Source organism: Engystomops pustulosus, chromosome 1 (genome assembly GCF_040894005.1).
Source record: "Engystomops pustulosus chromosome 1, aEngPut4.maternal, whole genome shotgun sequence".
In the NCBI taxonomy this organism is placed as follows: Eukaryota; Metazoa; Chordata; class Amphibia; order Anura; family Leptodactylidae; genus Engystomops; species Engystomops pustulosus.
In genome coordinates, this window is record NC_092411.1 from 225,898,839 (window position 1) to 225,923,775 (window position 24,937).

The window sequence follows — 24,937 nt, forward strand, 5'->3', positions numbered from 1 at the left end:
TGGCCAGGGCCGTATCTATCTAGCCTTTTTGAGGCCAGAGCCGAGAATTGAAAAGCCGCCCCCTGCATAACAAGTATGAAAAAAAGGCCTCATTTGTCATCCACAATTAAATTAACCAGTCACTTTGCTCTAACCAACAAACATGTAAGTTTCGACAGTCTACCATCAGTGAATGGTTGACTGCGGTGATGGGGTGACCTTTCCCCTCTCCACAGAAATAAATGGCGTATGACCATGCACACGGGGAAAGATAGGACATGTTATATCTTTTCCCTGTGTATATAGTGCTACGGTGCCACACGTGTGCTGCACTGTATTGCTGTTTGCACCCATTGCCATATAATCGAGACGTACGTATGGCAGGAAGCTTGCATTTCAATGAAGAGGAGAGGGGATGGGTCACCCCTTTTCCTCTCCATCACAGTGGTGCAGCGGTGCTCTAAGGGATAACAAATGCAGAAGTGGTTATCTCTGCCCCACTGAAGGTGCCTGCTATAGGAAGGCACCTTCAGTAGTGCGGGGATCTTCACTTTGTTAACCACACAGCAGTGCTGACCTTATCAGGCTGCTCCTCTTCCTCCTCTGCACTGCTCCTCTTCATGCCACACAGTGAAGCTGGAAAAACACACTTCCTCCCTGCCGACAAGAAGTGTGTATTGGCGCGGCGTGTGGGTGGGAGAGGTACTGATGCCCTGCTTCACTGCCTGGGCCCTGGTCGGCGCTGCAGAATTAACCATAGTGTAGGAAGCGGCAAGGTGCATGCCGTCCCCTTAAGGGACTGGGCATCTTCCACCTGAGGTGAGATTCTCTTCCTGCATCATGGCAGATGCAGCCTTAAATTTGGCCTTAAAAGTAAATAGGATATATGCAAACCGTTCTTACCAGAACCAAGCTAGGTACAGCACACTGTTCTACACTCATCACATGTCTACTATTCACTTACAGTTACAGAAACAAAATAATTCAGAGAGCTTGGCTGCTCCTACATCACTGCAATCACACACTTAAAGGGAACCTGTCACAACATTTGCACATATACAGCCAGTTACAGGTTCTATTAACTTACTGACACCCTTTATTAGCTAAAAAATTGTTTTGCTTACTTCCACATAAATCACCTTTTATCTTATATTACCTAGCATTAAAATGGGGCGTGTTCTACTCAACCGGCCCCTCCCATATAACACTCCCCATGCCTTTTGCTTTCAAACTGGTCACAGTTCATTTCATGTGACTAGAGTGACATTATCTCATGTACTTTAGCCTCAGTAATAGCAAACTGTACCCCATGCATGTATCAGACCACAGCAGCCTCCATGAACTTCTACTCCTTTCCATCCTCCATGGGGGCTTCTATGATTTAGTGTAATCACATACATGGTGTATAGTTTGCTATTGTTAGAAGGCTAAAGGACCTGAAATGATGTCACTGGTCACATGTCGAGAATGTACCACAAGGCACTGTGTAAAAAATAACACAATATTTTCCATCTCTACATAGAGCTTTTTATGTCTGTAGTTGTACTCATTGGCAACTAATTTTAGGTGATATGGAGAGGAGTTGTAACACTTTATCAGCAGGCATTGTTACTCAGGATGGTAAAAATCTGATGACCAGTCAGATTTAAGACAGGTAACATTGATCAGCAGATGGGAGAGATGGCAGCTGTCCTAGAAGTCGTGCCACCACCTGGATAATCCTGGAAAGTTGCCAAGACTGTTTACAGTTACTTCTTCAAACACAGGGTCCATTATGGAGGGTACACACCCACTTCACAAGTACAGAATGCAGGGCCCAGAAATGTTATGGCAGCAGGAATGGATGGCAGACAGTCAGGGCCTTCCCCCTCTTCCTTCTCTCTCCCCCATGTTCTTACAGCAGAGACTTATAGTTTTGCTGTGCCCTGCACATGGAAGTTTAAGAGCAGCAGAGAGCAGCACAGACTGAAGACTGGCAAGAGGCTTAAAAAGCAAAAAGAAAAGCGGGGAATCCAGCATCCGTACAAAGAGAATCCAAGGTAGACAACTGTTTAAAAAGTAATTCCAAAATTTTTATTCTTCAAAGCTAAAAACTGCTTGTGCATTGACATGGGCACAAGAAAGCAAGCAGTGCGAGACACAAAAATTGGCAGAGGTAACGCGTTTCGGTAAGGCGTGTTAGTCCTTAGTCATACCTAACTAGCTCTGACCCGTGGCAAGATTAAATAGCATTGATAGTGGTGTGTATGCCTGGGTTTCAGGTGTGGAAGTTCCACGCCTCCTGGGTGGGGAGGGGATGTGTCTACAGCTAACTTACAAATTTAACACTTGCAGGGAACAATAGAATGTAACTTGTAGTGTTTTAATAAAAATACAAAAGATCCTGTCGATAGTTAAGTCCCTTAGGATAACGGGTGTCAAGACTTAATATCCAGTATGCTTCTCTGGACAGAAGCAATTGTTTCCAGTTTCCTCCTCTAGTGGGGCGTGCTACCTGCTCAATAGCTATTACAGACATGCCTGTCATGTTACCTGAATGAATTTCCTTAACCCTTTCAGGACCTGGCCCTTTTTTGTTTTTTCATTTTCATTTTTTACTCCCCATGATCAAAAATCCATAACTTTTTTATTTTTCCATGTAAAGAGCTGTGTGACGGCTTATTTTCTGCGTAACAAATTGCACTTCATAGAGATGGTATTGAATATTCCATGCCGTGTACTAGGAAGCGGGAAAAAAATTCCAAATGCAGTGAAATTGGTAAAAAAACGCATTTGTGCCGCCTTCTTGTGGGCTTGGATCTTACGGATTTCACTGTGCGCCTCAAATGACATGTCTACTCTATTCTTTGGGTCGGTACGATTACGGGGATACCAAATTTGTATAGGTTTTATAATGTTTTCATACATTTAAAAAAATTAAAACCTCCTGTACAAAAATTTTTGGGGGGATTTTGCCATCTTCTGGCGCTAATAACTTTTTTATACTTTGGTGTACTGAGCTGTGGGTGGTGTCGTTTTTTGCGGATTTTGATGACGTTTACAATGTTATCAATTTTAGGACTGTACGACCTTGTGATCACTTTTTATAGAATTTTTTAATTTTTTTAAATGACAAAAAAAGTGCCATTTTCGAATTTGGGCGCGATTTTCCGTTACGGGATTAAACGCAGTGAAAAACCGTTATCATATTTTGATAGATCGGGCATTTTCGGACGCGGCGATACCTAATGTGTTTATGATTTTTACTGTTTATTTATATTTATATCAGTTCTAGGGAAAGGGGGGTGATTTGAGTTTTTAGGGTTTTTTATTATAATTTTTTTTTTTTTAACTTTTTTTTATTTTTATTTTTAGTACTTTTCAGACTCCCTAGGGTACTTTAACCCTAGGGGGTCTGCACGATCCTTTCATATACTGCCATACTACAGTATGGCAGTATATGGGGATTTTACTCCTCATACATTACAATGTGCTGATAGCACATTGTAATGCATGGGTTAACCAGAAGTAGCCTCGGGTCTTCGCGAGACCCGAGGTTACCATGGCGACGGATCGCCGCTCCCCGATGACGTCACGGGGAGCGGCGATCCTCGAAAAGATGGCGGCGCCCACGCGCCGCCATGCTTTTAAAGCCGCCGGCAGCATTGCCGGCGGCGATCGAGGTGAAAACACCCGCGATCGGTGCTAGCACCGATCGCGGGTGTTACCGGTAAGCCTTTGCTGCAATATGCAGCAAAGACTTACCGGCTATGGAGAGGGCTCAGCGCGTGAGCCCTCTCCATGCACCCGTGGCCGACCCGTGACGTGCTATTACGTCACGGGTCGTGAAAGGGTTAAAGTGTCTGGATATGCCTGACAGGTTACGGGTGCTGGAGATTGTCTTAGGATTCGCTCCTGTTATATGTTCGCTAATGCGATCTTTAAGTTTCCTCACTGTGCACCCTATGTATTGTAAAGAACACTTTGTGCAATGTATGATATAAACCAGATGTGAAGTCTCGCAATTCATACATGTTTTGATAGTGTATGTGATGTTAGTATTTGCTGAAGAGAAAAGAGTGGACTTATTCATGTACTTGCATATGTTACACCTTAATCCTCCGCAGCAATAGCTGCCTGTGGTTTTTAACCAAGATTTTTTGTATGTAGAATTTGTGAAGGTATTAGGAGATAAAATATCTCCCAAAGTTTTGGCTCTCGTAGATACAAATGAGACTCCATTCTGCTAAATTTTTTTCAGGGTTGGTTCGTGTTTAAGGAGAGGTAAGTGTTTTTTGATGATGTCTGTGATCTCATAAAATTGGGAACTAAATTCAGAACTAAATGTTAATTTAGGTCTTTCTGGTGTCACTTTAGTTGTAGTTTGTAAATAGTCTGAACGTGATTTTTTACCAACTATGTTCATGGCCCTCTTGCATGATTTCTTTGTGTAACCTCTGGCTTTGAGTCGTTGAGTGATGGTGTAACATTCCTCTTTGTATTTAGACTCTATAGTGCAAGCTCTTTTTGCCCTAATGTATTCCCCCTATGGGGAGATTTTTGACTGTATGGGGGGCATGACAGCTGGAGGATTGTAATAACGTGTTCCCTGATGTCTTCTTGCGAAAAAGGGAAGTATGTACTTTACCACTAGAATTGTCACCTATAAGAGTAATGTCTAGGAATGGGATGGTCTGTGGTTGATACTCATGTGTAAATTTTAGATTGTACGGATTTGTGTTGATGTATTCCATGAAGTTGATGACCACCTCCTGGTCCAGATCCCAGACCAGGAGGCAGTCATCTATGTATCTACCGTACCATCTAATGCGCTGTGCATTAGGACTGAGGGAAGTGAACAAATAGTGCTCCTCCCATAGTGCCATATAGAGATTAGCTAGGGAGGGGGAAAAACTTGCCCCCATAGGGCACCCTAACTTCTGGACATAATACTTGGAATTAAACATGAAAAAATTATTAGATAACAAAAAAGTCAAAACAGTAATCATAGTCCTGTAAAATGGGATCGTAGTTACTGAATTTTTTGAGATGATATTCCAAGGGTTCCATGACGGTGTGACGGGATCCTTAGGTAACAGAAAATGCATAGTTCTTTCTTCGAAGATGCCCAGATGTACTTCCTCTTCCAGTAGAGACTGTAAATTCCTAGTAATGGTGGGAGTTGGATCCTCAGGCAGCCTTTGATACACATTAGTATCGTTCAACATGTTTTCCACTTCCTGTTGATATAAGCCTTTGTCTAAGATGACTACAGACCCCCCCTTATCGGATGGACGAATGTATAAGTAGGGGTTGTTTTTAAGTTGATTTATAGCTCTGTGCTCTTGTTTAGTGAGATTGGATGTGGATTGTATGGCAGTGGCTTTGTTGGATAGTTCTCTGAGTTCCTCCTCAACAATTTCTTGAAATAGATCCATTTCCGTGGTTCTGGTGTTGACAGGGTAAAAAGAAGCATTTGTAGTATTCACTAAATGGGAAGTGTTTAGAATAGGTGTACACTTTGCTTCTTCTGTATCCATGTCTAGCAGGTTCATGAGTGTGATGTTTTCTTGAAACAAATTTTTAGGGTTCAAATTTTCATTGCCTTTGCTATTAGTCGGTGTGGAAATGTTATGGCAGCAGGAATGGATGGCAGACAGTCAGGGCCTTCCACCTCTTTCCACCTTCTCTCTCCCCCATGTTCTTACAGCAGAGACTTATAGTTTTGCTTTGCCCTGCACATGGAAGTTTAAGAGTAGCAGAGAGCAGCACAGACTGAAGACTGCTGCTGCCTACTGGCTGCTGTAATTATATTTTGTCTAAAGGAGAGGAGATACATTTACAGAAACGCAGGGCGATGGGTCCCTTAGAATCCTGAGGCCCTGTGTTACACAGTGCCTTGTATTACATTCATGTCATGTGACTAGGATGACGTCATCTAAGGTCCTATACCCTTTACATTTGCAAAATGTATCCCATGTATGAATCTGATCACATGACATTACAACATGTCTCCATGGAGGCATGCAGAGGAGTAAAAGTCGATGGAGGCATGCTGTGTTTTCATGTAAAAATCTAAAGGGTTGAGGACCTTAGACAAGGCATCGAGAGGATTAGAAGGGAGGGGCTGGCCAAGCAGGACACACTCCCTCTGATGCCAGGAAACATAATATCAAGTTGATTTTATAGGGATCTGAGGAAAATAATTTTTAGCGAAAAGAAGGGTATCAGGTTTTTAATAGGGCTACATGGGAACCTGTCACTAGCTGTATTTGTGTAAATGTGGTGACAGGTTCCCTTTAAGCATTTTAATGTAGACACTGCATTATTACAGAAGACCCAGCCGGAAACAGATGACTACCTATAAATGATCTTGCACATAGGATTTGCAGGTTCAACTTTCACCAGTGTTGAGTTGTTGAAAATATCTGAAATCCATAAATTAAGGTTCTGTCCAGAAAACTGTGCAGAAAGCAGTTATAATATTGCCATCAACTCAATTATATTTCAGTAGGGTTATATGTCATCATTGTGATGTTTTATAGAGAAAAACAATGAACATAACCGAAAAATAAACTTCATGAGTTAAGGTTCCACAGCAAAAAATATTGCAGCAAACTCAGACCTACAGATCTTTCTCAATCAACAATAAAATGTAGTTTATCTGGAAATTTCTATTTTATATTACCTCTCTCCTCTATTTTCTACAGGTTTGTGATTTGTATAAAGATCTCAAGTCTTAGTTTTATTACTCATACACCAATTACTTGAAAAGAAGAAACCACAAAACATGATTTAAATGGGTAGCTAAAAGCATAACAACAGTCTATAAATTAAAGTTTATTTGTCCCTTGTGTTTTCCACCTACCTGACAGCCTTGACAATCGTGCATTAGTTGAACATTCAATTCTTTAAAAATAGCACAGCAAAAACGTTTGAAAGACTAACCTGGGCAGCGCAAGATGAATAGCATATAAAACGTAAAAAAAATTAAAATGGAAAAACATATATCATAGGAAAAATAAATTATAATAAAGATACCCAACTGTTCAAGGAGAGTAAAGGTGCAGGAAAAGAGGAAAATATTGAATCCAATATGAAGTTCAATATCACTGATTTTACATTCCTATATGATATCTAAATCAATAAAATAGAGTAATCTATTCATTATCATTGTCATGTTCACACTGAAAGCTTCCAATAGTTATTTAAAGATAATGTCTCCTGGTTTTGCAGGGCTAAGCTACTAGTCCCCTCAGATTGCTTATAAAATGTCCTTTGTCCCAGTTTAGCTATACAAAATATCCCCCAACATCAAGCAAATATGACTCTGCTCATCCCATGTTCACTTAAAGGGATTTAAGTTAAGTAATTGTAGGTGTAATATCAATTCAGAAGCCCCTATCTTCAGTGCTATAGTACCTAGAAACATGCTTTTTATGTAATGCTAAAGAACCAGAGATGCAGACAGCTAGAAATACAGGCACAAATTTAAGGTGTTTCTGGTGGACTTTGCACATTTTTTTTAGCGCAAACTGCTTGCACAGGTATTTAAGAAGTGTCTGCGCCACATTTGTGTTGCACGCTGCACTATTCTTCATGCAGCACAAATTTCTGCACTAAAATGGATGTTCCGGTGCACAGGCGGACCATGCGCCACATTTATCATGCAAAATACGAAAGAATAGTGTCGCAAGTCCTGTGTTAAAGGTGCACCAAAAAAAAAATTGCTGCACTCTATTGGGGCAGTGCAGGGAGCGCCATATTCACGAAGAATGGGGCACATTTATTAAACTCTTTGTGCTGGTTTTCTGGCGGACTTTGCATGTTCTTTTAGGTAACCAAAACTAAAAGTACAGAGCTAGGGATGAGGGAACTAAAATGAATGCAAACTTTATCCCCCGCTCAAAATGCAGAATACCAAAAACTTGAATTTAAGAAATGAAGAATGCACACTATGTGGTTAGAAACCAACAAACTTTATTGATCATAATGCTAGTTGTATAGCAACAAACAAGATCATGTATTAAAAGCAGTATGTGTCATACCAGTATCAAGCAAGAGTGCCCACTAGGGGCATAGTAAATGGAATGGTAGTAAATCAGACCGAATAAAATTATTAAGACAGAGCATAAGACAGCATGCTTAGATCATACCAATAGCCTAGGACATAGTTTCCATACTGAATATGTAGACACACAGGGGCACATTTACTTACCCGTCCCATTGATGCCACCGATCCAGAATGTCCAAAGAGGATTTGAGTCTGCCGCGATTCACTAAGATTGTGTGTCCAATTTCCTGCATGTGTCGCTTCCCCCGCTGAGGTCTGCTGGAGTTCACCTTTTTCTTCCTGGTGCATGTAAATGCTGATCCAACGTCCACGCCCCACGATTTGTGTCACATGCAAGCTGACGCCGATGTGCCACAATCCGATCGTGTGTGCCAAAAACCCGGGGCAATTCAGGGCAAAACAGTAAAAAGTCCGGAAAACCGACGAACATGCGGTGTTCGGACCCTTAGTAAATGTGCCCTACAGTGTGTAACCCCGATAAGTGTTTTGTTTGTAGCTTTCTCAAGGAGTTAACAATCTTCCTAAAAGCTGTTCTGATAGTTTGAGGGGTGCAGATTTTAAATGGGTTAATATATTGGGGGTTTCTAATATTACATATTTAAAATTTCATTAAAAACAGTAATTATTCCCAAAAAATATGGATCTGTGAGCCACATGACATTAAAAATAAATTATCCAGACTTTTCAAACATTTTTCAAAAAAATTCATCAGTTTTTATTTTTTTATAAATAAATGCAAAACTTATCAGCCAAAATTCACACTAAAATGGAGTACAACATGTGACGAAAGTACAATTTCATAATCGCTTTGATAAGTAACAGCGTTGAAAAGTTCTAACCATATAAAGCAACGCAAGTCAGAATACAAAAAATGGGGCTGAGCCAAAAGCTGTAAAATGGCTACGTCCTGAAGGGGTTAAAATATACATATTATTAAACAAAGTGCACCGTAATCGTGCAAGTGAACAGTGCCATCCAGTGACTAAAGTGCAAAAGTCCAAGTGAATAATAAGGAAATTAGAATCTAGGTATACATTAGTGAATGAATTACAATAATGACACATGCAAAAAAAATTCTATAAAGCATGATTACAATACCATGTAAGTACATATGTGAACAAGTGCATAATGCAGCATTAACAAAGTTACATACATACAAATATGTTATATAAACATGAGGTCAATTTGATAGATTAGTGTATGTTGCATATAGATCACATACAACAATGCATAATAACAGTAAAAAACATTTTTTATGAACTTTCTTTATTTAGGTTTTCACCAAACAAGTTAAAGGACACCTGTCATCAGGTCTGTGTCACTAGTCCTGTCACCTCTACCTGTTGGAGCAGCTCACAAGGATCCCATCCCAGTCTTTATCTAGTTATTTCATGCATTAATCATTGTAAAATCATCAATTCTTTATTATGTAAATGAGGCAGTGATGTCACCCCTGTTACCCCTCCCCCTGCTCATGTCTGTGTGTAATGTATAGTAAAACATTGCTAGTGTGTGTGCTGCATCTGCTGACATGCTGCATCCTCCTAATATACAGGTGAGAGACACAGACATCAGCTACACATGAATCTGACATGTTCTGCTGTAACATGGCTGCAGCCTGGAGCTGCTGTATCTCTCCTAAACACACACACATGCACACACAGGCTGCAGGGGGCATGGCCACCAGCACCAGGAAGCACATCATTATACAGCCTCACTCCATTATACAGCCTCACATCATTATACAGCCTCACATCATTATACAGGCTGTCAGTCAAGCACTGGGGGTGTGGCTGTGCCTCCCACTCATGAATAGAGTGGACAGCTTGAATATGCTAATGCTTCATTGGACATTTCACAGGTCATTTGCATACAGCTTTAGGACCTCATTTCTTAGGTTTACAGGCATGTAGAGGGACAATGAAGGGATAGAGGCAATGCTCTCTAATGGCAGTTTATGAAAATATATTTAGTTTAGGGGGGTTATTTTGCATGACGGGTTCTCTTTAAAAGTGCATAAAGATCCCATATATCCTTTTCCTCCTCGGCATACTGCCAATCTGAAACACATAAAGTATAAATCAAGCAACAGACACAAAATTACTTTACCAATAAAAGCATACAAAAGGTTTAAAAACAAGCTCACCAAGAGCATATGAAAGGTGAAAAAAGTAATAAAATAAGTATCAATCCAAAATGGTGAAAAGCTTAAGGATTCATTTAAACCCAAAGGAGACATGGTATTCAGGGAATATATATTCGTTTTAGTCTCCTTGTAAGCCAAAAGGTGCTTTCAATTTCCCCCTCTCAGGTCCACAAGGACCCTATCCATCCCCCTTACCTTCAGTAGAGTTCCATCACATTGATGAAACTGCTTGAAGTACCTGGGTAATACATATAGCTAGAAAAAAAGGGAGTGTCATACCAGCCCAGCAATTGTCAATAATAGGCAGGGTTTAACAGGAGGGTAAGATACACCAAGTACAGCCAGGGGGCCTAGGTAATCACCTCACGCGTTACATCACTAGATGTGACTTCATCAGGGGAAGAAGAGATTACCCTCCTGTTCCACCTTTTATTATATGGGTCACTATGATTAAGGTGATTGAGGCATCTTTAATAGAGATGAGCGAGCACTAAAATGCTCGGGTACTCGTTATTCGAGACGAACTTTTCCCGATGCTCGAGTGCTCGTCTCGAATAACGAGCCCCATTGAAGTCAATGGGAGACTGGAGCATTTTTCAAGGGGACCAAGGATCTGCACAGGGAAGCTTGGCCAAGCACCTGGGAACCTCAGAAAAGGATGGAAACACCACGGAAATGGACAGGAAACAGCAGGGGCAGCATGCATGGATGCCTCTGAGGCTGCTTAATCGCACCATTATGCCAAAACTATGGGCAACAGCATGGCAATGACAGAGTGACCGAATGAGGCTAGATAGCATCTAAAACATCCAATAATTGACCCTGACACTATAGGGGACGGCATGCAGAGGCAGCGGCAGCAGCGGCAGGCTAGAGAGTGTCTTGGCAACATACCCCAAATGGACTCAGGCTTAAAACCAATGGGTGGCAGAGAGGAACCAAAGGAGGTGAGCAAGAAGCGCTCAAATAATATCGGTAAATGATAAAAGTTTGCCAGTATATTTTGTGGATTACACAGCAGGGTGGCGACAAAGTTAACAAGTTTGATGAGGAAGCCATGAAAACAACCCAAAATTCTGCCTGACACAGCTCGTTTGATAAGGGGACCATGTATGGAGGCAGTGAACTAGTAGTAGATTAAAGGTGCTGCATTTAAAACTATGTTAGTTGGATCTTGGGATGGAGCTGGCGCTCCGCTGCCTGGCGAGCTTTCGCCAATCCAAGCCCCTGTCTCTAGGCTACTCCCCAAACAGCACTTTTAAGAACCTTTTGTATAAGATCAAGTGTAGTAGCGTTCTTATAAGTTTAGGATATGGCGGGTGAGGGGAATGTAAACAGATGCGCAAGAAGCGCTGAAATAATATTGGTAAATGATAAAAGTTTGCCAGTATATTTTGTGAATTACACAGCAGGGTGGCGACAAAGTTAACAAGTTTGATGTGGAAGCCATGAAAACAACCCAAAATTCTGCCTGACACAGCTCGTTTGATAAGGGGACCATGTATGGAGGCAGCTATATGGACTACTTTTGGAGGCAGCTATGGCGATGACGTGTGGAGGTAGCAATGGAGACAACGTGTGAAGGCAGCTATGGAGACAATGTAATTTGGATAGTGCCTGTATGTGGCAGTCCAAAAAAGTTTTCAAACCAGAGGAGCAGGTAGCTGGTCCTCCAGAAAAATTACATAGATTGAGTGCCTGTATGTGGCAGTCCAAAAAAGTTTTCAAACCAGAAGAGCAGGTAGCTGGTCCTCCAGAAAAATTACATAGATTGAGTGCCTGTATGTGGCAGTCCAAAAAAGTTTTCAAACCAGAGGAGCAGGTAGCTGGTCCTCCAAAAAGATTAAATAAATTGAGTGCCTGTATGTGGCAGTCCAAAAAAGTTTTCAAACCAGAGGAGCAGGTAGCTGGTCCTCCAGAAAAATTACATAGATTGAGTGCCTGTATGTGGCACTCCCAAAAATTTTTAAAACAGAGGACAGGGTAGTTGTCCCTCCAGAAAAATTAAATACATAGAGTACTATAGCCAGAGCCAGTTGGCCCTGGCAAAAAAATAGCCAGTTTTCTCTGCTTTAGTCTACAAAGAGGAGGAGAAGGAGGACAATGAGGAGGAGGAGTGCATACATTATTCAGGTTCAGCTTCTTTCACCTGGTGGAGAATGGAAATGCGGAGAAATCCAGGCTTTATTCATCTTGATAAGCGGCAGCCTGTCAGCGCTGTCAGTTGACAGGCGTGTACGCTTATCGGTGATGATGCCACCAGCTGCACTGAAAACCCGCTCGGACAACACACTAGCGGCAGGGCAGGCAAGAACCTCCAAGGCGTACAGCGCCAGTTCGTGCCACATGTCCAGCTTTGAAACCCAGTAGTTGTAGGGAGCTGTGTGATAATTTAGGACGATGGTATGGTCAGCTACGTACTCCCTCACCATCTTTCTGTAAAGATCAGCCCTACTCTGCCGAGACCGGGGACAAGTGACAGTGTCTTGCTGGGGTGACGTAAAACTGGCAAAGGCCTTGTAAAGCGTACCCCTGCCAGTGCTGGACAAGCTCCCTGGTCGCCTACTCTCCCTCGCTACTTGTCCCGCAGAAGTACGCCCTCTGCCGCTAGCGCTGTCAGAAGGGAAATACTGTTTCAGCTTGTGCACCAGGGCCTGCTGGTATTCATGCATTCTCACACTCCTTTCCTCTCCAGGGATGAGAGTGGAAAGATTTTGCTTGTACCGTGGGTCCAGGAGAGTGAATACCCAGTAAGCGGTGCTGGAATAAAAATTCTTTGAACGCGAGGGTCACGGGATAGGCAGCTTAACATGAAATCTGCCATATGCGCCAGAGTCCCAACGCGCAAGAATTCACTCCCCTCACTGGCCTGACTGTCCATTTCCTCCTCCTCCAACTCCTCCAACTCCTCTTCTTCTGCCCATACACGCTGAACAGTGAAGGACTGAACAATGGTCCCCTCTTCTGTCTCGCCAACATTCTCCTCTTCTTCCTCCTCATCCTCCTCCACCTCCACCTCCTCCGATATGCGCTGAGAAACAGACCTAAGGGTGCTTTGGCTATCAACAAGGGAATCTTCTTCCCCCGTCTCTTGTGACGAGCGCAAAGCTTCCGACTTCATGCTGATCAGAGAGTTTTTCAACAGGCCAAGCAGCGGGATGGTGAGGCTGATGATGGCGGCATCACCACTGACCATCTGTGTTGACTCCTCAAAGTTACTCAGCACCTGACAGATATCAGACATCCACGTCCACTCCTCATTGTAGACTTGAGGAAGCTGACTGACCTGACTACCAGTTCTGGTGGAAGTTGACATCTGGCAGTCTACAATCGCTCTGCGCTGCTGGTAAACTCTGGATAACATGGTCAGTGTTGAATTCCACCTCGTGGGCACGTCGCACAACAGTCGGTGAGCGGGCAGTTGGAGGCGGCGCTGCGCTGCCCTGAGAGTGGCAGCATCTGTGCTGGACTTCCTGAAATGCGCACAGATGCGGCGCACCTTCGTGAGCAAATCAGACAGATTGGGGTATGTCTTGAGGAAACGCTGAACTATGAGATTTAACACATGGGCCAGGCATGGCACATGTGTCAGTCTGCCGAGTTGCAGAGCTGCCACCAGGTTACGGCCGTTGTCACACACAACCATGCCTGGCTTCAGGTTCAGCGGTGCCAGCCACAGATCAGTCTGCGCCGTGATGCCCTGTAATAACTCTTGGGCGGTGTGCCTTTTATCGCCTAGGCTCAGCAGTTTGAGCACCGCCTGCTGTCGCTTAGCGATGGCACTGCTGCTGTGCCTAGAGCTACCGACTGATGGCGCCATGCCCACGGATGGTAATTCAGAGGAGGAGGTGGAGGAGGGGTGGGAGGAGGAGGAGGCATAGAAGGCCTTTGAGACCTGGACCGAGGTAGGCCCCACAATCCTCGGCGTCGGCAGTATATGACCAGCCCCAGGGTCAGACTCGGTCCCAGCGTGTCCGTGGTCAGGTGGACCTTGTCAGAAACGGCGTTGGTCAGGGCACGGAGGATGTTCTCTGACACGTGCTTGTGCAGGGCTGGGAAAAGTAGTGGCGGCTGGGGACCGAATACCGAGGGGCGGCCGCGCCATGAGGTTTCGAAAGGCTTAGGTCTCTACCAGCCTATAGGGCAGCATCTCCAGGCTAAGCAACTTGGAGATGTGGACGTTGAGGGCTTGGGCGTGGGTTGTGCTATGCCTCCTTTTGCGCTCCAGCGTCTGGGGTATGGAGAGCTGAACGCTGGTGGATGCTGTGGAGGATCGTGGAGGCGACGATGGGGTTTTCGCACGGGAGGTGTTTGGGCCGGGGTCCTTGGCAGGGGGCTGACTAGCAGATGACACAGGGGAAGGAGCAGTGGTGTGCCCGGCCGGAGGTGAACGGGCTTGGTGCCATTGAGTGGGGTGTTTAGCATTCAGATGCCTGCGCATACTGGTGGTAGTTAAGCTAGTAGTGGTGGAACCCCTGCTGATCCTGGTTTGGCAAAGGTTGCACACCACAGTCCGTGGGTCATCCGGTGTTTCTTTAAAGAACCTCCAGACTTCTGAAAATCTAGCCCTCGCCACGGGAGCTTGACTACGGGCAACATTTGGCGCTGATGCACCAGCTCTGGCCCTGCCTCTCCGTCTGGCCCCACCACTGCCTCTTCCAACCTGTTCTGCTATAGGACTCGCCTCCGTCTCAGAAGCACTGTGTTCACCCGGCCTCTCAACCCAGCTTGGGTCTGTCACCTCATCATCCTCCGATCCCTCAGTCTGCTCCCCCCTCGGACTTCCTGCCCTGACAACAACTTCACCACTGTCTGACAACTGTGTCTCCTCATCGTCCGACACCTCTTTACACACTTCTTCCACTACGTGAATAATGTCATCATCACCCACAGACTGCGACTGGTGGAAAACCTGGGCATCGGAAAATAGCTCAGCAGCAGCAGGACAAGTGGTTTGTGACTGTGGGAAGGGTCCAGAAAACAGTTCCTCAGAGTATGCCAGTTCAAATGCCAAATTTTGGTGGGAGGGGGCAGACTGGGGGGAAGGAGGCTGAGGTGGAGGAGCCGGAGGAGTGCCGATTTCGGTGACATGGGTGGACTGCGTGGAAGACTGACTGGTGGACAAATGGCTAGAAGCATTGTCCGCAATCCACGACATCACCTCTTCACACTGTTCTGGCCTCCACAGTGCTCTACCACGAGTCCCAGTAACTTGAGACATGATGAACCTAGGGAGTGTACCTCTGCGGCGTTCCCCTGCTCCCCCATCAGCAGGTGGTGTCTCACCCCGCCCAGGACCACGGCCTCTGACCCCTGCAGTAGTTGGACGGCCACGTCCACGCCCTTGTCCTCTACCCCTAGCCCTCGGGTTAAACATTTTCCAAATGAAAGTGTAAACTTGAAAAAAAAAATTTTTTGTGTTTATTTTTTTTTAGTTTTTTATTTTTTTTAACAAAACGATGCTATCCTATTGCTATGGCTAGTTTCTAACCTACACTGACAGCACACAACTGGATTTTGTGCTTTGCAAGAGGAGTTTGAGCTATAAAATGAAATACAGCTAAAAAAAAAAAAATCAGCAGACTCTGCCTAATTCTACTCAAACCCCTAATAAATTGTCCCACTTCGGTGTTGGAGGTGGATATGCGTGTCACTAAGAACTAAACACAACTGTCGCAGGTCTCCCAGCAAATTCCTCACAGTATGGTACTAGCTGCACTACTAGTGCCAGCAAGCCCAGCCACAAGCAAACAAAAAAAAGGAAAATATAACGCTATTGTAGGCCTAAGTAAGCCGTTGGGGTTCTCCTATGGCTATTTTGTAGCCTACAATGAGAGCACACTGCTTTGCAAGAGGAGTTTGAGCTATAAAATGAAATACAGCTAAAAAAAAAAAAATCTGCAGACTCTGCCTAATTCTACTCAAACCCCTAATAAATTGTCCCACTTCGGTGTTGGAGGTGGATATGCGTGTCACTAAGAGCTAAATACAACGGTCGCAGGTCTCCCAGCAAATTCCTCACAGTATGGTACTAGCTGCACTACTAGTGCCAGCAAGCCCAGCCACAAGCAAACAAAAATAAGGAAAATATAACGCTATTGTAGGCCTAAGTAAGCCGTTGGGGTTCTCCTATGGCTATTTTGTAGCCTACAATGAGAGCACACTGCTTTGCAAGAGGAGTTTGAGCTATAAAGTGAAATACAGCTAAAAAAAAAAAAAAATCAGCAGACTCTGCCTAATTCTACTCAAACCCCTAATAAATTGTCCCACTTTGGAGTTTGAGGTGGATATGTGTGTCACTAAGAGCTAAACACAACGGTAGCATGTCCCCCTGCAAATTCCTCACAATATGGTACTAGCTGCACTACTAGTGCCAGCAAGCCCAGCCACAAGCAAATAAAAAAAAAAAAAGTATAACATTATTGTAGCCCTAAGAAGGGCTGTTGGGTTCTTGTAGAATCACTCCTGCCTAACACTATTCTAATAGAATACCCTAACGCTTTCCCTGACTAGCAGCAGCTCTCTCCCTAGCGGCATCCAGACACAGAATGATCCGAGCAGCGCGGGCAGCGGCTAGTCTATCCCAGGGTCACCTGATCTGGCCAGCCAACCACTGCTATCGACGTGTAAGGGTACCACGTCATGCTGGGTGGAGTGCAGAGTCTCTTGGCTTGTGATTGGCTCTGTTTCTGGCCGCCAAAAAGCAAAACGGCGGGAGATGCCATTTTCTCGAGCGGGCGAAGTATTCGTCCGAGCAACGAGCAGTTTCGAGTACGTTAATGCTAGAACGAGCATCAAGCTCGGACGAGTATGTTCGCTCATCTCTAATCTTTAACAAATGGAGCAATTTAAGGGCCATAACTTTGTTTTTTACTTACTACCTTAAAAAAATTTCCAGTGTTTTTATAACGTATAGCTAGTTAAAACTTAAAGGAACCATATCACAAGGAATCTACCATCAGAATTAGATCTGATGGTAGATTCCTTTTGCATGCCTCTGCACTGCTCATTATTTTACCTTTCTTAACTTTAAGAACTTTAAGAAAGTTGCATGTAGATTACCTGTAGAATCTACCGGGGTGGTTCCTTCACATCTCAGTAGCCTTGGCAGACCCTCCCCCTAGCACTTCATCTTCATGCTGGCGGCTGTACACAAGCACCTATCACGCTGCCAGCATTCTTTGGAGCTAGTACACATGGGTTGAGCAAAGAACGCACACGTGAACAGTGTAAACAGAGCGCATACCTCTTTGCTTAACCTGGCACAAAAGCATGCGCAGCTGTTTAGTATTCTGGTCATTTCTTTAAATTTATTCAAAATGAATTACTCAAGTGAATTCCCTGTTTTGTGTCAGTCATTCTGATGTGTAATATGTACAGTCTCAGGAAAATGGGGCGACTATTGCAATGTTTTTTTAAAGTGTTGAAGGATAATGTTTATTATATTGGGAAATATTAATGTATGTTTCTAAATATGTGTGTGGTTTTACTTTGTATGTCCCCTATAATCCCTGACGGACATTTCCACAATTTTTTTAAATTTTTCTCTTGCAAGTTTTCCTCTGGGGGATCTATAAGACCTTTAAGATCTATGAGGGCTGATCAAAGCTGTACTGAATCTGATCAGACCCAGAAGTTCTGATTAACCCCTGAAGAACTGGCAACTGCCATGTGGCTCTGGCATGACATGGAAGAAAGCAGAAGTTGTATTACCACTTCTACTGCTTAGCACTAAAGTAGCAGGAGAAGACAGAAGTGGTAATACAATTTCTGCTTTCTTCCCAATCTTGGTCCCCCACTAATGCTGGAGAGACTGCACAAATCCCGTAAGATGACCCTGTAGACTCTGAACCTGCAGCAGCTGACGTCTTTTGTCAGCAGGCAGTCAGAAAGAAGTTAATAAGAACCTTCTTATTCATTTAAAAATGTTCACAGTTTGGTTTTAATAAGTGATCCTCTGATCAAACACTGAAATGCTATGGTGCATATGGTTAGTGCCTAGAAGCAGGATCTGACATATGACGGCATCCGGCAGCCCCAGGGCACTTATCAGACCCCATGGGGTCTCATGGAAGGCTCAGATCCTCTTGGCAAGTGGCACAGGGGGTCCAATCCATTACATGCTGTGTTCATGCCTGATCTAAGATATCTCCTGCTGATGGTGTTAGAGCAGGGTGTCAGCTGATGAAGCAGATCATTATTTGACTTGTGCCACCTGCACACAAATGTGTATTTCTTGAGCTGAGATCCACTCACATTTATTTTTATATACAGTATATATATATATATATATATATATATATATATATATATATATTGCTATACAAGTTTTAAAAAATCATTAGAATGTAAAATGGAATTCATTAGATGTCCCTTAATCAGAATCAATTGTAGAATTTATGCCCTGATGCCAGTGTGAACTTTGTCTAGCATATGGTTTTAGAAGAGAAATGTAGATGCTTTTTAAATAATGAAGATCTCAAAAACTGTTGTTGCCATGACAATGGCAAGCTAATGAATACTACTTATTGTTTATAGTTTAGCTGGCAGCTAGTTGTATTCTTAAAATATTCAATATGTAAAACAGCATATAAAATGGGTATGTGTGCTCACACATTTATTGAGGTCATTAACATTCACACTGTCAGTAGTTGACAGAATCAATAGTTTTAAATGCACCGTTATTCTTGCAGTTTCATATGTCAATGGGATTCTTCCATATACTTTATACTGTATGACAGATCTATAAAAGCAGAATAACACAACATTATAACACAACAGCCACACTATGTGATTGTAGGGATTTTTCTAGAAAAAACTGTTTTTACTAATATGTGTTGTACATGCAGTAGAGGAGCATCATTACCATTCAACGTATCATTGGTTCCCGTATGAATTAAAGGGATATTCCCATTAGAGCAAATGAATGTCATTCTTTTTATGATAAAAAGTTAGACTATTTTCCAATATACTTTTTGTATCAATTCCTTACAGTTTTTTAGATCGCTGCTTGCTGTCATTCTATGGAAAGCTTCTATGGTTACTACTAGTGGACAGAAATCAGACGATGGTCACACAGGTGCACGGCTCGTTATTACACACAGCTGTGATTACTGTCTGTGATATAACGAGCGGTGCACCTGTGTGACCATGGTCAGATTTCTGTGCACTAGTAGTAACCATAGAAGCTTTCCATAGAATGACAGCAAGCAGAGATGTAGAAAAATGTAAGGAATTGATGCAGAAAGTAGATTGGAAAATAGACTAACTTTTTATCACAAAAACAATAATAATAATTTGATGAAATGGGAATACCCCTTCAAGGTTCTAACTACTGGTTGTTATAAAAAGTATCATACAAAAAGCAACATGTCAAACAGGGGTTAACACTGGTAAAAACTTTTCTTCAACCCTAGTCATCTTTTTTTCAGGATATCTGATAAAGGCAAGCAAGGATATATATGTATTTTTATAATTAATTTTGTGCAGAATTCTTCTATGAAATTAAATGTATGCCTGCAGCTGATATAGAGCAGTCACAGAAACTGCAAACCTCAAAAGCATAAACAACAGGCTGAGATTTAATCTGAAAATTTATGTAATCAAACATGTTGTGTGTTTGTCCTTGCGTGAAAGCTGATCTGAATGTACTTGTTTTTACATAGAATGGATGTCTGCTGTTACAACATTGTTTACAGTAATATAGCAGGTGTTATTTTAGATATTCAGTATTTTTGTTGCTATAAATAAGACTGTAAAATACAATTTCCAGATCTGAGCGGTGACATATCTCTTGGCCACAAAGTGTAAATTAAGTAAGTTCAGTCCGATGACTGTACACACATATTTATCTTTTTTTTTGGTTTATAGATGGTTCTGCACATTAAAATTTGTATCGTCTGTACATCACTTTGAAAATAAAATGTAAATGTATATATTTACATACAAACATATATATATATGGATTTTTTTACAAATAAAATGCTTTTTTACAGATTAAAACGCTCGATATGCCTCCCTTACAATTAAAGAAATGTAACACTATAGAAAGAACAAACAAGGTGTTAAACCACAATAAACAGGATACTAAATCTCATCTAAATTAAAACACTGATTGTTTCTTAGATTCTCTAACCCATTCGTATACGGTTTTTGGTTACAAAAGATCAAATCATTATACTTGGCCCTTTTTCTATTTTTTACTATACAGGCTTTAACGGGGCATTACTACCTCACTTAGTTTATTCAATCCCTAACAAGAAAAAAAAATTCTTCAATGCGTTGTTTTTTTTTAAATGACCGACATGCCCATAATATACTGTAAATAGTGCTTACTTGCCCCCTACCAATGTCCCTGATCATAGGGCCAGCGCAGGCACATGGAAAGAAGTTTTCCAGCCTCCAAACCCACAAGGAAAATGTGGCCATGCATAGCTAGCGCATGCACGGCCTTGACAAAGGCAGCATGCCGAAACGCGCGGCGGGGTGTCAGTCATCCGGGAGGACGTGTGTGTTTCCTGTGTGCCAGGTAATCTGTATTACGCTTTTAGGTATTTTGTGCACTTTGTGTTACCATGCAGACTATGAATGTTTAGATTTGGAAACCTGGTTTAAGAACAGCACTTGGCACTTTGTATATGCATTGCTGCTATTGAAATCATTAGCGTGGAACATGAATAGCGTTTGGCATTTGTCACCTTCTACATAATGATTGTTGCTACTCTGAGTCAATACTCTGGATTCTTACACACCACGTCCCCCCTGATGTTATATGTTGTTTTGTCCAGCATAGCTGACATTTCTGTTTAAATCTGTTCCATTGTCATTTTAATTGATTGATATCAAAAAAATACTTATTTTCACATAGTTGCTATGGAATTCTGGCTTTTTCTGTGTAGGTTTTGATAGCTAGCGCATGCGCAGCTCGCATATCCAGGCCACCTCACTTGCTAGAACAGGAAGGTTGCCAGGCATGTGCAGTAGCTTCACTGCTGCTTTTATATGAGGAGAACTTAGTAGTGCCACATTGCTAATGCACAATCCCAGCAACCATACTTTTCTATCAAGCGACCTATGCTCACTGTGCTATGCGTTTTCACATATTTCCAGCGGGTTTATAGGCAATGCTTGTGCAGCCACTGCTGCTGATGAGTCGTTGCTAGGGGGCAGGTAAGCCACATTTAAAGTATATTATTTAGGGGTCTTTTTTGTTTTTTAAATATTTTTTGTGTTAAGGGTTGAATAAACTATATTAAGACACATTAAGAGCTGGTGTCAGCACCCTCCATACAGGGTAGTTTACAGCTATATCATACTGCTGGCACTTATCGTGGCACTTAACCACAAGAAAAGCACTTAAACAGCCTCTGGAAATGGGTGCCACCATATTGCCACCAATCAGCAACCTCTGATGTCATATAAGACTACTAGGCCTGTCATGAAGAATGATTTGTGATATGCAATAGGATATGATCAGCAGCATATACTTACTATACATTAAATACAATATAGACAATATACTGGAACATAATAACATTTTTGAAGATATAAAAATATGACAAAACTAAATAAATTTGGTATCTTGGTATCTTTGGTATTGTATTGATAGGAAGATATGGACCACATACTGCCAATAACAGCTTCCACTGCATTACCTTTTGTAACAAATCAAAATTTTTGCAAAAATTTGGATGAACTTACTCTTTGTCCCATTCAATTTGCCCAGTAATATTTTACTTTTCTGAAAAGCATTCAGACCCTTTTTCCAAGTTAGAATCTATATTTCCTATTTAATAATTATGAAATAACATTTCCATGGAAAACAAGATTGTTATGCTACAGTAACTTTTGTAGAGTTTCTCACTTCAAGGCTTAGCAACTAAGTTTGTTATGTAATACTGATGAATTGTGATGTTGTATCCTTGTCACCGGCTGTTGCCTCTACAAACTCCATAGCTAACATTATAACATCAACCTCCTACTTGATGTGCATTTGTGTATTATGCAGCTAAAGGCAAAGTAAAAGGAAAGTAAACTTCATATTACGCAAGTTGCATACATCTTTATCACAGTTTCTATTAACCCTAAATACATGCTTAACAACATTTTCAACAATGTGTATGTTTGGCTTGAAAAATCTGATGAAAGATAATGCCAGAAGTGAGTTTCAGTCAAGATCTTACAGTCAGAATAAAATAAAGATGTTCAAACTGATCAACTCCAAAAATAAATGACAAGGTCGGCAATGCTTGAACAATAGATAAACATTAAAGAGATTAAAGAGTTTATTTAACCCCTTATCACCGATACTAGTTTTCAGCTCAATGACCAGACTCGATTTTTCAAATCTGACATGTCTCACGATAATTGGTTATAACTTAGGAACGCTTTAGCATATCCCGGTGATTTTGAGAATGTTTTATCGTGACGCATTGTACTTCATGTTAGTTATAAAATTTAAGTGATAAGTTTTGCGTTTCGTTCTGAAAAAAAGTGAAAATTTGGCAAAAGTTTGTAAAAATTCTTCATTTTCCAAGTTTGAAATGTTCTGGTTTCCAGACAAGATGTAAAACTACCCAAAAAGTTTGATAATTAACATTTACAGAATATCTGCTTTATGTTGGGAGGATATTTTATGCTTCCGGTCATTTTTCTATGACCGGAATGTTATGAGGTGCAGAACTTTAGGTGCGATTTTTCTTATTTTCATGAAAATTGCCAAAACTCACATTTTGAGGGACAACTCAGCTTTCAAGTGACTTTGAGAGGCCTAAATAATAGTAAAACCCCATAAATTACCCCACTATAGGAAGTTCACCCCTCAACATATGTAAAACAACTTCTATTAAGTCTATTAACCCTTTAAGTGTTTCATATGGGTTAAAAAATATGGACCTGCGATTTAGAAACTATAGAATTTTTTGGGAAAATACATTAAGCCAAATACATTAGGCCAAAACTGACATTTTCAGAATAAATTAAATGATGAAACGCACTGCAACGCTTGATGGCCAATTCCTACCGAGTGTACTGATACCCCATATGTGGTGGTGACTGCTGTACGGGCGCACGGCCGAGTATAGAATGAATGGAGGCGCCATTCACAGCAGATTTGTATTGTCAAATTGTACAACCTATAAATTTTTATTTTTTTTGGTAATGCGAACATATGAGGGCTTATTTTTTATGGGATGAGATACAATGTATAGATAATTTATTTTGGGAGTCTAAAGCGTATTCATGAGATTTTATTAACTATTTCAAGGGGGACACAAACAAAATCATCAATTTTTATTTTGGATTGTTAGCATTTTATTTCCCCCGCTCACCGTAATGTAAAAATAATATTTTATCTTTATTCTCTGGTTCACTACGATTGCGGTGTTACCTCATTTATATAGTTTTTCTTATTTTTGCTCAATTTTCCTGAGCAAAACCAATATTGGAGAAAATCGCATTGTTTTTACTATTGACAACTTTTCAGGGCCATAACTTCTGTATTTTTCTGTTGTCAGATCGGGTTGAGGGCTTATTTTTTGCAAAAACAGTTGTTCTTTTCAGTCGTATCATATTAGGGAACGTAACTTTTTTTGATCACTTTTTAGAACATTTTTTGTGATGGTGTTTGATGAAAAATTGTATATTATGGGAAGTTTTTGGAGTTTTTTTTTTTTAACGTAGTTCACCGAGCGGGTTTAATATTGATTTAGATTTATTGTACAGATTAATATGGACGTGGTGATACCAAATATGTATGTGTTTTTGTGTTTTATTTACTTTATTTGCATTTTATGTGTTACTGGGGAGATTATGGGACTTTTAGTTTATTTATTTATTTAATTATATTATAAAAAGATTTAATTTTTTTTTTAACATTTTCTACTTCTTGGCTTGAATAAGCAATCATCTGATCGCTTATTCAAGCCTTTACACTGCAATACACTTGTATTGCAGTGTATAGTGTAAGTAACTGAGTAACTGCTCAGTTACTTACAGCCGGGTCCTGCCAGGAAGGCAGAACCCAGCGGGGAGAGAAGCCTGCATCCTCGGGTCACTCGTCGGGACCCGGGGCAGCGGCAGGAGGGATCGGATCCCCTGGTAAGCACACCGGGGGGGTCCGATCCACGGGGGACACACTTTCACGCTGCGGTCATGCTTTTTCCGATCCCGGGTGTTAGTGCCGGGTCTGGGCTGTGATATCACAGCCCGACACCGGCACCAGCGAGACCCGGTGTCCCGAAATCTTCTTCTGACGTGCCGCCGTAGAAAGGCGTACGCGTCAGAAGAAGTACCCTTAATGACCGCCGTAAAAAGCCGATACGGCGGTCATTAAGGGGTTAAAAATCTATAGGTGGTCTGGTGTGGGGGGCTGTAAAAAAATTAAGCTTGTACTTACCTTCTCCAGCACTCCCATTTGTTTACAGGGCAAGCACGCTCCACTCCAAAAATTTCTGCCCACCTGGCAGGCCCACCCATCCCCTGTCCCAGCACCTGATATACATTGAATCTCATGTTGTATAAGGTGCTGGGTAAACAATCACCCCACCCCCCTCTCTCGGGCTACCTCTAGATTTTTTAATAAACTTGGACAACCCCTTTAATACAGTATATTATTATTAACCAGCATAACAAAATAAAATAATTCTAATGTACTTTATCTTAGTTAAAAAATTTCAGTCTTAGATATTCTTTAGTTTAAACATTCTTCTTCTAATTAATGGCAATTAACTAAAACTATGTTAAAGTAACTTTGCTGTCTG